The sequence below is a fragment of the Mirounga angustirostris genome, unplaced genomic scaffold (genome assembly GCF_029215605.1).
Source record: "Mirounga angustirostris isolate CCGP_5_RB_7025 unplaced genomic scaffold, mMirAng1.0.hap1 SCAF_5, whole genome shotgun sequence".
In the NCBI taxonomy this organism is placed as follows: domain Eukaryota; kingdom Metazoa; phylum Chordata; class Mammalia; order Carnivora; family Phocidae; genus Mirounga; species Mirounga angustirostris.
In genome coordinates, this window is record NW_026991713.1 from 64898706 (window position 1) to 64914180 (window position 15475).

Genomic DNA, 15475 nt, shown 5'->3' on the forward strand with positions numbered 1-15475 from the left:
GTCACAGTCACACACATACACACATGCACGCACACACATAAGCATGGAGGCTTTGTGTTGCTCCCTCCTGGTACCCCCAGCTTCTGGATCAACACCAAGGTAACTGGTGGTAGGAGGGAGGATGAGGGTGAGGGAGGGGGACTGTGGATGGTGGGGGTGGACAAACACTGCCCCCTTTTCCCTCAGTAGAGCTGCTGACCTTGATTCATTCTACCCTCAGAGGAAGGTCCTTAGTGGTCCAGGGCTCTTGAGAATCCTATATGCCCCTTGGAAAAGGATTTTGGGGTGTTAGCCAGAGAGAACAGGATGTAAAAATGTTTAATTGGTTAATTCAAAAATCCTAAGTGGCTACTATATGCCAGGTCCCTGTGTTAGGTGCTGGAAATGTCCTCAATCTCCCAGTCCAAGCACATAACACTTTGCTCTAGTCCCAGCCTAAAACATTTTGTCGCCAGACCCCGTTCCTGGCACCACAACCATCAGCCTGAGCCTCATTTCTCCCCACCCTCCACTCCTCCCTGACTCATTGCTACTTTGCTCAGCTGCAGAGCACATTTTCTAGTGAGCACAGAAGCCTCTGCAAGAAGGGGCCTGAGGAAAAGACCACGGAGAAAAGGCCAGTTTCCCTCAACATAAGACCTCCAGGGGAATCTCAAAGATGTGCTATAAAGGGTCTGAGCTCAGAGATTTCCTTTAGATTCTGGGGTGAGATGGCTGTACCTTCTAGACCTAGGTCTCTCCTTCCTTCCTTCCCATGATTGGATCAAGGAATCAAATTAGGTTGTTTTTTTAAAATTTTTATTTTAAGTAGGCTTTATGCCCAATGTGGGGCTTGAACTCACAACCCCGAGTCACATGCTTTACCGACTGAGCCAGTCAGGCACCCCCCAAGTTAGGTTTCTATCAGAATATCTACTTGGGTCTAAGAGTCTTCATTTATTTACTTATCCACCCACCCATCTACCCATTTGCTTATCTATCCATCTATCCAACTATTCACTCATTTATTCTTGTAGGACCTACTCTGTGTCAGGCACTGGGAAGAGAAGGGTGAATATGGTATGGTTGTTGGTCTCTGTGGGCTGTGGGCCTATTCTTTGGTCCCCAGGGTATCTCTCTGTGTCTCAGCTACTGCCTCAGAAGCCAGATCTCCCTTCTTCCCTCACACAGGGTGCCAGGCTCCAGCTGAGGAGGTCTCCCAATAGGTAACTAGGAGTCCTAAACCAGAGGCCACTGGTAATCAGGCCCAGACAGGGGAATGGGGGCCAGGCTAGTGGTTGGAGGGATGAGGAAGGCACCTGGCCAGGCCACTGAGCCCATCACTGTGGTTTGGCTCCTTTGGTGAAAAAATAGCCAGTTTGGACAAGTGTCTCCCTGTGTCCTGAGCTCTGGGTTGCTCCCAGACAGGAGTCGCTCCATTAAACAAACCACAGCTAAGGGCAACAGGGACCCAGAGAGGACTAGAAGAGAAAGTGGGGACATGGGGCTCAGGACAGGACTTGAGCCAAGCCTGTCCATCCCAGGCATAACGGTGCAAGGGAGGCCTGCTTGGCTAGGTTGTTGCTATGAGCGTGCATCACAGGAGCTGCAGGTGAGACTGGAAAGAAGCCAAACCCAGACTCAAGACAAAGACAGATACACAGACTATATCGCTGAGATAGCCACAGAGGTAAATAGGGTCAGCAATCTAGGATCTGTTTTAGGGCATTAGCTGAAGATTCACCCCAAAGTACCCAGATAGGTAACAGGAGGTTAGCAACAGGGTTGAAAATAGAAGGTCATGACAGCCCCGGAGAGAGAGAGAGAGAGAGAGAGTGTGTGTGTGTGTGTGTGTGTGTGTACCCTATTCATATATGAGTTTGGGTCTTTATAGTTTCTTTCTTCTATGTCTTTGACTTCATTCTAAAATCAGAAGGACTCGGAGTGGTTTGGGCTTCTCCGGGCCTCTCCTCCCCTTTCCACATGTGGCTGAGGGCGAGTTAATGGGACCTGTACACACAGAGGCTCACACAGCCTTGAAGACAGAGGCCCATTCATACCAGGACACTGCGGCACCTCTCTCCCAGGCTGGCCTGCGGGCCCACTCCTGCGGCACCAACACGCACAAGTGAGAGACGTGCGCCTTCGCACATGCAACCTTGCTCTCGAGCACACACATACAAAGCCACACTCAAGCTCTGTTAACCCCTCACTACCACGTGCAGGGCCTCTGCGCTCTTGGGGTGAGCTCTGGCTTGGCCTTGCTCTATCCCTTTTACCCAGCATAGGACCCACCTGAGTTAACCCTTGAACAACCTCCTGGGGACCCCAAGGAGCCCACCGTGGGCTTGCAAAGCCTCCCAGTGCCCAAGAGGGGGAGTGAACACAGCCTCAATCAAAGAGCAAGATGGAGACATTTCTTTCAAGAGCAAGGACAATTACAGTCTGGGTTCAAGTCACAGCTATGCCACCTGCAAGGTGTGGGTCCTCAGACAAATTATTTAACCCCTCTGAGCAGTGAGATGAATAGAGGTAAACTTGAGGTCCACAGATAAACCTACTAAAATTATATGCAAAACATGTAGGGTTCTACATTTTGCTGGAAAGAGGTTTCAGAAGTTTAGCCATCTTACAGGTCCCTTGAACCCCCTCAAAACTTAAAAATCGGTGAACTTATTTATTTTATTATTTTTTATCATTTTATTATTTTTTCATGATGATAAGTGTACTTTTCAATCTCCATCCCCTATTTCACCCATCCCTCACCCCCCGTCCCAGTAACCATCAGTTTGTTCTCTATAGCTAAGAGTCTGTTTCTTGGTTTGTCTCTCTCTTTTTCCTTGTTTGTTTTGTTTCTTAAATTCCTCATATGAGTGAGATCATATGGTATTTTGTCTTTCTCTGACTTATTTCACTTAGCATAATACTCTCCAGCTCCATCCATGTTGTTGCAAATGCCAAGATTTCGTTCTTTTTTACAGTGGAATAATATTCCGTTGTATATATACACCACCTCTTCCATCTATCAGTGGACACGTGGGCTGCTTCCATAGTTTGGCTATTGTAGATAATGCTGCTATGAGCATAGAGGTGCTTTGAATTAGTGTTTTTGTATTTGGGGGTAAATACCCAGTAGTGGGATTACTAGATCAGTTGCAGGGTAGCTCTATTTTTAACTTTTTGAGGAAACTCCGTACTGTTTTCCACAGTGGCTGCACCAGTTTGCATTCCCACCAACAGTGCAAGAGGAACCAGTGAACTTCTTGAACATTCCAGGACTCTATATGAGTTGAGTGCTTGTAAGTGACACAAACGTGGCCATTGGAAGTCCACTCAATCATCTAAGGTCAGTGTCAACCTCACCCTGTACCTAGTGCCTGAAGTTTTCTCACATGACTCCCACTCCTATCCCCCCAGCTTGGGGAACTGCACACTTTGTCACACCCATGAAGAGCCCAGCTCAGGCTCAGCTGAGGCTTTCTCACCTGATGGACCCATTTGCTGGAATGGGGTCAGACTTGAGGGTCAAGCCCAGCAGGGGTCAACAGGAAAGAGAGAATGGAGATAGATATTAGGAATAATAATCATGATACTTATGTCTACTGAGTGCTTACCATGTGCTAGGCATTGTGTAACCAACCGATGAAGTGAATGATACCATTATTCCCATTTTACAGATGAAGAAATAAGTTCAATTAAAATTGTCAATTGCTCAGGATCACTTGACCAGTAAGTGGTAGAAACTAACACTGAAAGCAAATTTGTCTGACTCCAAAGTCTTTTAAAAGAGAAGGAATGGGAGGGCATCGAGGGGATGGCCTCATCCCTGGTGACATTTCAGGTGAATTGAGTACCTCACTGCAGCATTTGGGGAACAGAGCTGCATCAGAAATCCCCTTTGGGGAGAAGGGGCCAGAGCCAGCAGTCTGCCTGAGCCAGTCCTTGGGGGTATGAGGGCAGTGAGCAGGCTGGGCCCAAGGCACTGGCTCTTTAGGGCTTTCGCCAGGGCTCAAAGACCTCTTTGTTCACTGCTCCGACTTCTACAAAGAACTCTCCATCCCAGGGTCCTCAGGGACCTTGGCCTACTCCACCAGCATACGAGGGTCTCCAGCCACTGCCACCCTCAGCCAGAGAAAAGCCAGCCCCCGTGATGCCATGGGGTCCCTGAAAGGGTGGGTGGCTCAGGGACCAGGGCAGGACTGCTAAGGAGAGGGGGTGGGTGGGAGGGACTGGGTCAAGAAGAGTGAGAGTTGAGGGGCTGCTTGCCGGCTGCTCCCCAAACAAACACATTTTACTTCTTTTGAGGCAAAGAATCAGAGAGTTACTAGCTGTTCATTTTTACGTTACTTAAAAGAGTTTTGTACATTCTTACCAATTGCTGTTAAAGAGCTCAGAATTCTCCCAACCTCTTCTTCCCACAATCCTTCCCATTGCCCCCTCAGCCTCGGCAGTATCACAGAGAGCAGGGAAAGGGGCGCCCGGGCTGGTTCAGTCATGGAGTATGCCACTCTTGATCTCGGGGTCATGAGTTCAAGCCCCATGTTGGGCATAGAACTTCCTGAAAAAAGAATAGGGAAAGTGGGAAAATACTCCAGTTGGATTCTTGATGGATACCCTTGCACTTAATTCCAGCCCCCTTGTCCCCAGACTGGAGTCTAGAAGGAATCAGAGAACACAGGAAGGGGCCCTGGTCCCAAGGAGCTCAGGAGGTTGGGGTTGAGCCCCTAGGGAGGGGGACTCGGGGAATCTCCAACTTCTTTCCTTGTTCCCCTGCTGGACATTCCTGACACTCCCCTCTGCCATTCTTCTCACCCTTTTTGCCTTGTGCCTTCTGGATTTGGACTCCACCTCTTTCCTGAGGGTGAAGATGGTGGTCATTGTTGCATTTCCGGGGCCCGGGAAGAATATAGCTTACAGCTCTGTCAGGGCCTCCATTTCTGTGGCCTCGTTTCCTTGCCTCCCCTTGCAAGGGACAGCATGGGGCTGTTCCTCCCCACTCATGGAACTCCTCCTTCAGGCACCCCAGTCTCTGCTTGTAGCCACTTCCTGCTCCAGATAAGGCATCTTCCCAGCCTTATAGCTTGGCCCAGTTTCACAGACAATTCCAGAGATTTCCTCTCAGTGCAGAGCAGTGTGGCCTAGGGGCCCAGGGACCTGAGATAGGCCAAAGGCAGGCTAGAAACTTAGGACACCAGTAGGGTGGTGACACCAAATAAAAAAATCAATCATTTAAATTCAAATTAATTAAAATCAATTCAATTTCAATATTTGACTTATTTTAAGACCTAGAAGTAACCCTCATAAAGAAAGTCAAAACTTTGTTGGACTTCTTTACATTTACTTTACCATTAGAATTGCTTCTATTTCAAATACTGATCTTTTAAAAGCTGGCGCTGGGCGCCTGGGTGGCTCAGTTGGTTAAGCGACTGCCTTCGGCTCAGGTCATGATCCTGGAGTCCCTGGATCGAGTCCCGCATCGGGCTACCTGCTCGGCAGGGAGTCTGCTTCTCTCTCTGGCCCTCTTCCCTCTCATGCTCTCTGTCTCTCATTCTCTCTCTCTCAAATAAATAAAATCTTAAAAAAAAAAAAAAATTTAAAAGCTGGCGCTTGTAGTGGTTTTAATCCAGCTCCAAAGGGCTCTGCATTGTCCCTAAGCAAGAGAAAAGAGCATCTTAGAAAAGTCAGTCCTCAGTGGCCCCAAAAAGGGGGGTGGAGATGTGGCAGGGTGCCATAGGAAAAGGGCATAGGATTGGAGCCCAGGGCCTTAGGTTCAACCCCAGAGCCATCATTTGCTACCTGAGTGACCTTCGGCTTACCCTCTCTGAAGCTCCATTTTTTCCTCTCTAGATGGGCATAAAATTATCCCACTGTCTACCTCAGCGGATTGTAATGAAGGTCACATGGGATTGCGGATGACAAAGCACATTGAAAATAGTCACAACATCAACATTAATCATCATTAGAGCAAAGAGTGGAGGGAACATCCCAGAGAGACAACCCAAAGCTTTATGGTGGCATCTTGTACACCCCTGGGCCTCAAGGCCCACCCAAAGCTGTGCAGGGAAGGAGACCCCAGGCCTTCTCTCTCTAATTCTGGCCTCACAGCTTTGTGAGAGTGGTCTCTGTGTTGCCAAATAAGCACCTTTCGGTTACATGAACAACGGTTTTAGTTTAACTAAGGCACATTTCCGAAAGGCCTCCCTTTGCTAATGGCAAACACAGCTCTCCCCGGTCTCTGGGGGAAGTGAACCCATGTGAGGGAACCCTGACCAGATAGGGCTTCTTGGTCCCTGTGCTGTTGATGGTTACATCCAGGTTCACTGTCTTCCTTCTGGCTGGGGCAGACTGTGGCCCAGTGTGCAGTTTCTATCCTGCGGGCACACTGTCACAGCCCACCATTTGAAAATTGGCTCTCCTTGGATGGCCCTCAAGCCCTGCATTTTTTTCAGTTGCTCTCACCGGCCCCACAAATGAATTTATCTTCTCTGCTTGTGCCATTTGGCTGTTTCTGTTTCAGGGAACCGTGGGTTCAATAAGCTCTACTGTTCTTCCCAGCTGGCCAAACAGCCTTGTCTCTGTTTTCCTGGCCAGACCCTGGGGCCTGGAGTCCTGCCTCCAGGAATTCCAGAATTCGAGAATGTTAGACCTGGAAGAGACCTCAGCCCTCACCCAGTCTTGCCCTCACCGCTGTACAGATGGGGAGACTGAGGCCCAGAGAGGGGAAGGCTTTAGAAGTACGGAACGTCAGCCTTTCTTTCCAGCCTCGCTCGTGCAGGCAACAGGCTTCTCCGCCAGCCCTGGCCTGCTGGCCTGCCCACCACAGAGAGCTCAGACTCTCCCAGGCAGCCCACCCCATGGCTGGAACAATAGGAACGTTCTTCCTAATATTGGGCTAAAATTGACCTCCTACCTCCCTTTAATGCTCACCTATCTGTGCAGTCGCCATGGAGATAATGATCAACCTGGATAAAACAACTGGAAATCAATTCACCCTCAAAGGGAGTGGAATAGACTGTCCAGGACCATTGTCAGGCAGCCTCTGCCCACAGGACGGGAGGGGAGGTCCAGCACCTTCATGTCAGGGACCTGGATTCAGTTCTGCTCTCTTGTTTCAGAGCTGTGTGATGATGAGCATGTTGCTTAATCTGGTCAAGCCTCAGTTCCCTATGTGTGAAGGCAGGGATAAGGGAGGCTGCCGTCTCTGCAGGCTGTTGTGAGGATGCAGTGAGATGCCGTGGAAAGGGGTTTGGCACGAAGCTGCTGTGTGGTCAGAGCGCGGCTGCCGTGGGGCTCCTGATGCTGTTGGAAGAGCACGGGCTCTAAATGCACATTGCTTTCATTTGAATCTCAGCTCCTCCACCTCTCAGGCAGCTTACTCGACTTTGGACAAGTTACTTCACCTCCCTGGGTGACATATTCTGCGTCAGTTTGGATCAGTTTGGATACTTCCAGTTGTAAGTTACAAAAAGAAGGAAAAGAAGGAAAGGAGGGAGGGAGGGACGGAGGGACGGAGGGACGGAGAGAGGAAGGAAGGAAGGGAGGGAGGGAGGGAGGGAGGAAGGAATCCAACTCAACTACCTTAAACAATGGACTTCATTAATTCACATGAAAATCCTAAAGTCATGAGGGTTTCAGGAATAGTTTGATCAGGGCTTTTGCTTATTCTCTGTGGTTCTTTTGGCTTTGCCTTCCTGATATATTGGTTCATCCTCAGTATGGCTCACCCATGATCCTAAGATGGCTGCCGGCAATTGCAGGCCTCACACCTGCACATACCACAGTCTAACAGAAAAGAACGAATTCTTTTCTTCCCTCATTATTAAGTCAAGTTCTAGTCTACACTTTACTTAGATCAACCTGAAGGTGTTCCTCTGCCATGGGTTATGGGGTCACCCTGATTGGCTCAGATCTACCAGGACGTACCCATAGAACTAGGACTGGGGTCAACCCTGTCCAGCCTGCAAGTCTGCTACACTGTGGGGATGGGGTGTGATGGATGCTGGAGGAGGACATTTATAAGGACTAAATGCAATAATGCAGGCAAAGCATTTGGAGTAGGGCCTGGCACACAGTAAGTGCTAACCATTTGTATTAACTATTAATGTTATTAGTATCCTGAGCACATTCCATCAGTTACTTTTCAAATGCATTACTGAGGGCCAGTCTGGGGGACAGTTCCAGTTGCATCACCAAGTCCACTCCTTTCTACTTCACAGCAGCCATGTTACTACAACCCTACCCCCATTTATTTCTCTCTTGGGCCCCTGCTTAGCCTCAAGCCACTGGGGATGCTTTAGGCCCTGCAGTGCCCACAGCCTGCTTTTGATCATGGCTTCTACAGCCCCCTAGCCCTCTCCTAGCTTCAGTGGACAGCTGTGCTGCCCAGCTCTTTGTCCCCAAAGTAGAGTTTCCTTTATAGTCTTTCCACATGTTAATTTGTACCTCCAAGAGTTGCTTTATTTTTTTTAAAGATTTTATTTATTTTATTTATTTATTTATTTATTTATTTATTTATTTATTTGAGAGAGAGAGCAAGAGCAAGCAGAAGGGAGGGAGAGGGACAAGCATACTTTGCACTGAATGTGTAACCCGACACAGGGCTCAATCTCATGACCCCAAGATCACGACCTCAGCTGAAATCAAGAGTTGGACACTCAACTGACTGAGCCACCGAGGAGCCCCTCCAAGAGTTGCTTTAAAGCATCCTGGACCCCAGCTCTGTTCTTCCTTTTGATCTGTGTCACTCAAAATAAACAAACAACAACAACAACAAAACACCAGCTCCAAGCCCCAGGGGAAATAATATATTATCTTCTGCCGGCTCCATCAATTATCCCAGGAGAGATCAACTTTCCCTGCTGGACTAAAGTTTAAGAGTGTCTTCAGTGGTATGTGCTTTACCAACCTGATTCTATGTGAATCAATCCCAAGTCTTGGTGATGAAAAAATACAGGAGATTTCTTACAGGAAAAAACTTTACTTTCGTGGTTAATATTGGAACCTACTCTTCCCCACATGGCTGATGCTGTGAGCTTCTCTTTGACATTCTTGCTACACCATGAGTGGTGCTGCATACCAAGACTCTGGCAACTTCTAGGTCAACCCCAGCCCCTGGAGAAATGGGTTCGAATGGCTCATCCCTTCTCATATTACTGGCACTATACAACTTAAAGAGTCCACTTGGATGCCCTTCCATGGCTCTGCCCAATGGCTCTGCGAGGTGGTAGGGGGCTTATTATTTATAGTTTACTGGTAAGAGAGCCAGGCTGGAAGACTTGACATAGTTCACCGGGCTGACAAGTGGGAGAGCTGGGACTTGAATGCAGGCCTCCCGAAGGCAAGGCCAGTATTCTTTCGCTGCTGCAGAGTCCCTTCTTGCCTTTGGACCTGGCCCTTGGGAAGGCATTCCCTGAGAGACCGGGTAGGCCTGTGTCTGCATGACCACCCCAGCCTGAGCCAGAGCAGAAGCCAGCCAGTGCACATGAGCAGGGAAGGGCCCTAGCGCCCGGCTCTGACCCTGCCTGGGCTCCTCCGCCAGCAGGGGGACACAGTGGGGATCCTGGGAATTGGACCAAATCCTTAGCTCCATCTGTAAACCTGACCGCAGTCTCGTTCTGATCCCTTGAGCTCCATCCACAACTTGCTGGGTGAATATCTCTCTGTTTTCTTTTTCCTTTGGCTTCAGTCTCCTTCCCGTGTCTCTCCTGTCTGTTCGATTTGATTTTCCTCTCTCTCCTGGCCTGTTTGTCTCTCTCTCGATATCCAGTGCATCTTGGTTGGTTTGTATCTCTTGTCGATGTCTCCTTTCTTTCTCTCCCTCAGTTCCTCCTTCTGAACTTCCTGGGTCACGCAGGCAGGGGGCTGTGCTTCAGCAGTACTGGGGGAGAGGGGCTCCTGAGCCGCCTCCCCCCGCCCCTCCCCCCCCACAGTGCCCTCCACGGGCTGCTGCCCTGCACACCTCACTTGGGCCGAGGCTCCTCTTCACCCTAGCCAGCTCCTCCTTGATGTGTGGGGCACAGGGAGGCTGTTAGAGCCACTTCTCTGGACACAAAAGCCTCTTTCTCCCCCTCGGAGATGAGGTTTCCAGGCAGGTTATTTTTATAGCAGGGCTCAGGCAGGATCCTTCAGAGAAAATAAACAAAGTCACACACACCAGTCCTTCACACCCCTCGGCCCCTTCCCTGGAGAGGGGCCTGGCCTGCTTGTGCCGACACAGGGACGCCCACCGCCCCAGAGGGGCCACAGGGGCTGCTGCGGAGCTGGGAAGAGGCCGTGAGGTCCCATTGGGGGAGGGGCGCCCGGGAGGGAGAGAGACAAAGATCCTCTGCAGCTGGCCCCAAGGGGTCCGGGAGGAGAGGGCTGGACCCTGGGGCGGGGGGTGGCCCATCTCACAATCTGGGCCAGGGTCTCCATTCCACATCAGCAGGGAAGAACCAAATTCAAATTCAGATTTAAGCCCAGTTTTTCTAAATGCCCACCTGACACCGTGCTTGGAGGCTTCAAGCACGTTTCACTTATTCCTCCTGCTGGAATCCAGTAGAATTCCGTTGGGCAAACTGCCACTCTGTATCCACTGTCTGTGCCCCGACTTAGGTGCTGGAGAGACAAGGACGAATGAGATGCACAGGGGGCTGTCCTCAGAGAGCTTCCCAACTGGCGCGGGTCTCGATTCCTCAGTACAAGAACTTGAGGCAGGTAGTGTTATACTCATTTTGCAGATAAGAAAACTGAGGTTCAGTGAGGTGAATGACTCATCCAGGGGAAGCTTGGGCCTCAGAAGTCAAGGGCATCAGGGGTCAGGGATCAGAGATCTCTTGGGGCAGGTTTCAGCTAAGAGGCTGTAAAGGACAAGAAGCCTGAGCAGGGATAAAGGAACAAGGCACAGATCCTGGGGTCCCCGGCCCCCGTCATTCCAGACCCAGGCTAGGGCACACCAGGTGCCTAATCCTTGAAGGCAGGCAGCAGGCCTGCGAGGCCTCATCTAACAGAGCCCCAGAAAGGAAGGCCTTTCATAACTAGGTTCCCTGGAGTCCCCTCAAAGCTCCTTTATGAGGCAGCCTGAGGTTAAAAGGACTTTATAAATCATGTGCATTCCCTGTTAGGTGACAAAAATACCCACCCCTGCGCGTCCCCGCCCAGCGGGGGCAAACAGAACTCAGGCAAAGCGGGCGTCCACACAGGGGGCCACTGTCCTCACCTCCCCCAGCAGGGTCTGTCCCCGGACTTAGGGCAGCCCATCGCCCTCTCTGGCCAGGGAATTCCAGGTACCAGCCATTCACAGTAATTACCCTTCGGGAGGAGTGAGCTTCCCCGCCTTCCTCAGCCCCAGCGCTCCCTCAGCCTTTTCATGACTAATTGTGGGATGAAGGAAACTCGTCCCTGGTTCAGAAGTTCCAGGTATCGGTAGGTAGAGTTCTAGAGAGTTCCTGAAGGGCCAGAGGAGCCCCAAATAACACATTCTGGTATCTATACTTCTTTGTCTTTAAAACGGAACTGATAATCCTTGTGTTGTTGCCCTGTGAAGAGCTTCTACATAGGCAGTGTTGAGCACTGTGCCTGACACGTAGTGAGCGCTCAAGAAGTCGGAGCTGTGGCTGGCCCTCCTCCTCCCTGGGAACAGGCGAACTATTCATTCATTCATCCAGTGTTTGTTGAGTGCCTGCGTGTGCTGCGCATGCGCGGGGCACTGGGGGCTCAGTCTCCTGAGGCCCAGCCTCCATCCTCTGGGGCTTCACACAGTGGAGGCTGGTCAGACCTCACCCCTGGGACTCCCAGGATCAGGCAGGGCCCTCCCTTCCCAGCCTGAGCACAGGGCATCCCCTTTTCAGCCCCCAGTGTACTTCCCAGCCCTCTCCCAGGGTTGCAGTTTGTTGTTTTCATTCTGCGAGGGGCTGACCTCAGCCTGGTTTAATGGCCTTTCCTCCTGCGGCCCCTCTCAACTGACACCTGGAATGCCACTCCGCGCTGCCCTGGCCTCGCTGTCTCTGCTAATGAGGTTTTCTGACAAAGCCGTGCCTCGCTGGAGTCTGCTCAGAGGGACTGCTGGACTGCAGCCTGGGGCCCCGGGCTCTGTGGGAGGAAGGGGATGTGGCGAGGGGGGAGGGCCGAGGGAACACACATCTCTTTCAGAAAAGGCAGAGGACTGGATGGGGGAGGGAAGGCCCGCTGCTAGTCTAGGCCTCTGGCCACCGGCTGGTCACCGGAAAAGTGAGGCTCACCCCCCGGCTCGGGAGCCATCTCTGTAGTCAACCAGAGCAAGGGCTGCAGGCGCCAGGACCAGGGGCAGGGGCCTGGATGTCGAAGGCCGCACCTCGCACAGTGCCTGGCACCACGGGGCCCTGGGTCAAAGTGTGCTGGTGGCCTCTCTCTAGTCTAGAAGACGGCCTTGTGTGTGTCCAGCCCCTGGTCTGTCTCCTCCCATCTGCTCTGGGGAAGTTTCACGTGCCGCCTCTGCCGGTCTTGGCGGCTCCTGGGGAAGATTCTAGCTGTTAGGCCAAACTTGAAGGAAGAAGAGGCAGCTCCACAAAGAGCCCTCGAGACCAAAGAGGACTCACCCAGAGAAGAGAAGGTGGCGAGATGGCCCCGGAATCGAAGCTTTTCAAGGCCGCAAGGACCCTTAGACCCAGGAAAGGGAACGCGGCTCTCAGGCTCCCTGGAGCCTCTGATCAAGAGAAGAATGTAGAAAACGCAGCACAGAACATCCACAATCAGTCGACAAGTATCTATCAAACACCGGCTCCCTGGGAAACGAGTGCCAAAAGGCCGTTCTTGGCCAGAACTAAATTCCAAGTTCAAGGAAGTTGCGGCCACGGCCGTGTACTTGTTGCTACTGTGTATCTGGTGCTGTGCCGGGGGCAGCATCTCCGTCAGCTTTCCCAACAGCCCTGGGAGGATGCAGGTGTTGCTGTCAGTGCCCCTCATTACAGATGAGGCAATGGGGTACCAGAGAGGGCAAGTAACCGGCTCAAGGACACACAGCTGGTAAGCAGCAGTGCCAGGATCAGAACTCAAAGGCTGGCCTTGAGCGTTCTGCTAGACCATCTGTAGAAGGAGGAGACGCAGGGGCCTGGGAGGAGGTTGAGGAAGCACAGGTTGGAGGTGAGTGGACAACTCCCATCGGCAAAACAGCTGGAGCAGACGGGACACCAAAGGGAGGACACCAGATGTCCAGGCAGTGAGTACATGGGCCTGTGGCAGAAACGGAAAGATGGATGGAGAAGGGCTTTGAGTGCCAGGCTGAGGAGTCAGTCTCCGTCCTGTAGGAAATGGGGAGTTATGGAGGGCTCTTGAGCAATTTGAAATATGAGAGTCGTGTTTGAGGACAGCAAGGCAGGCCAGATGTCCGTGTAGGGGACAGACAGAAACTCAGATGAGGGAGCTGTGACATGTCACTGGAGCTCTTTGGCCACGGAGCAGCCCCTCTCTCTGGCCAGCCCAGGGCAGGACCATCCTGTTGCGATCAAAACCATGTCCATCAATTCAAATCAAAACTGCATTGAGATACCACCTTACACCAGTTAGAATGGCAAAAATTGACAAGGCAAGAAACAACAAATGTTGGAGAGGTTGTGGAGAAAGAGGAACCCTCTTACACTGTTGGTGGGAATGCAAGTTGGTACAGCCACTTTGGAAAACAGTGTGGAGGTTCCTCAAAAAATTAAAAATAGAGCTACCCTATGACCCAGCAATTGCACTCCTGGGTATTTACCCCAAAGACACAGATGTAGTGAAAAGAAGGGCCATATGCACCCCAATGTTCATAGCAGCAATGTCCGCAATAGCCAAACTGTGGAAAGAGCCGAGATGCCCTTCAACAGATGAATGGATAAAGAAGATGTGGTCCATATATACAATGGAATATTACTCAGCCATCAGAAAGGATGAATACCCAACTTTTACATCAACATGGATGGGACTGGAGGAGACTATGCTAAGTGAAATAAGTCAAGCAGAGAAAGTCAATTATCGTATGGTTTCACTTATTTGTGGAACATAAGGAATAGCATGGAGGACATTAAGAGAAGGAAGGGAAAAATGAAGGGGGGGAATCGGAAGGAGAGACAAACCATGAGAGACTATGGACTCTGAGAAACAAACTGAGGGTTCTAGAGGGGACGGGGGTGGGGGGATGGGCTAGCCCGGTGATGGGTATTGAGGGCACGTACTGCATGGAGCACTGGGTGTTATACGAAAACAATGGGTCGTGGATCACTACATCAAAAACTAATGATTTATTGTATGGTGACTAATATAATAAAATAAAATTTTTAAAAAATGTTAAAAAAAAAAACAAAACCATGTCCGTCAGACTGGCATGTCCAGGAAACTGTAGGTGAGAGCTGAGAGCAAGTGTGCAGCATTCCCAGAACTATCTGTCAGGTCTGAGGACCACCTAGGCTATTATTCATATAATAGTTTCCTTAAATCAACTCTCTCATTCTCTTTTGCTTTACTCAAGTTTACTTGAACTGAAAACTCTGTATCAGGGGATGGATATTCTACCTTTTTGTCCAATCACATTACAATAAATACATTTAACAATAAATATGTAACTATTAAAATGAAAAACACTTATCCAGGTTCCGCCCAAATTCACCCCAGGGACCTCTGCACTTTGGAAATATTGCCTTGGTGACCCTCCCCTCGCTCCCTCCCCAGTTGAAATGACCTCATGCAAAGATTTCACATATGGAAAAAGCAAGTCAGAAATCATGCAGAGCCAGGGGAGGGGAGGAGACCAGGCACCAGGGGGGGCCTGTGCACCCCGGGCCCAGTGGGCGTGCGACGGAGGGGCTGGGGCAGTGGGGGAGCTGCCTGGGGAAGTGAATGAGGCCTTGTTGCGAGCCACGGCAGCTAGGCGGTGTGCAGAGACCAGGCTGCAAATGTAAAGTTTCCAATAACTGTTGTGGATGGTTTCTCAATAAACACGTGTGCCGCCTGTCTGGACTGGGAGCTGTGCTATCCCAGGTGGCTGGAGACGGGGCTGGGGGCGGGGGTGGGGGGGTGGGGCTGCAGTCTCCAGTGTCAGGCTTTGGCACCCCTCCCACTGTGTCCCTCTTGCCAGCCCCGACTTGTCCCCTCGTTCTTCCTGTTTGCGTGATTGGAATGGCTTCCATTGGCTGAGAGCTGCCCGTGAGTTCTTTTCCACATTTTGTCTTATCTCATCCTCACCATCACTTTATAAGCAGGTGCTATAGTATTGTGCCACTTTCATAGGTCAGGAAACATGTCAGTGCATCACGTTGCACAGCTGTTGGATGGCAGAGCCCGGGTAGCCCTTCGGACCCAGATCCGTGTGACCCCAGAGCCCACGCTCTGCACCACCTGCACCCCGACAGCTTCTACTGCACCACACCTCCTTGGCCTCGTCAGCACACCGCCTTTCCTTTCCTGCCCTGCGTCTCTTCTCAGAGCAGTCTCAGCGGGGGCCTCTGCTCTTGGAAACATTGCGAGGGAAACCCCTCTCGGAACTGGCTCCGCTCAGGAGTCCAGCACG

General features: G+C 51.0%; 1 long non-coding RNA gene across 1 annotated transcript; it reads left to right on the plus strand.

Annotated features, from left to right (window-relative positions):
• The first annotated feature begins 128 nt into the window (after positions 1-128).
• Positions 129-13774, plus strand: LOC135364436 (uncharacterized). The gene is made up of 3 exons (XR_010411534.1): positions 129-3325; positions 7331-7433; positions 8578-13774. It is a non-coding gene; the product is annotated as an uncharacterized LOC135364436 (long non-coding RNA).
• Positions 13775-15475: the final 1701 nt, after the last annotated feature.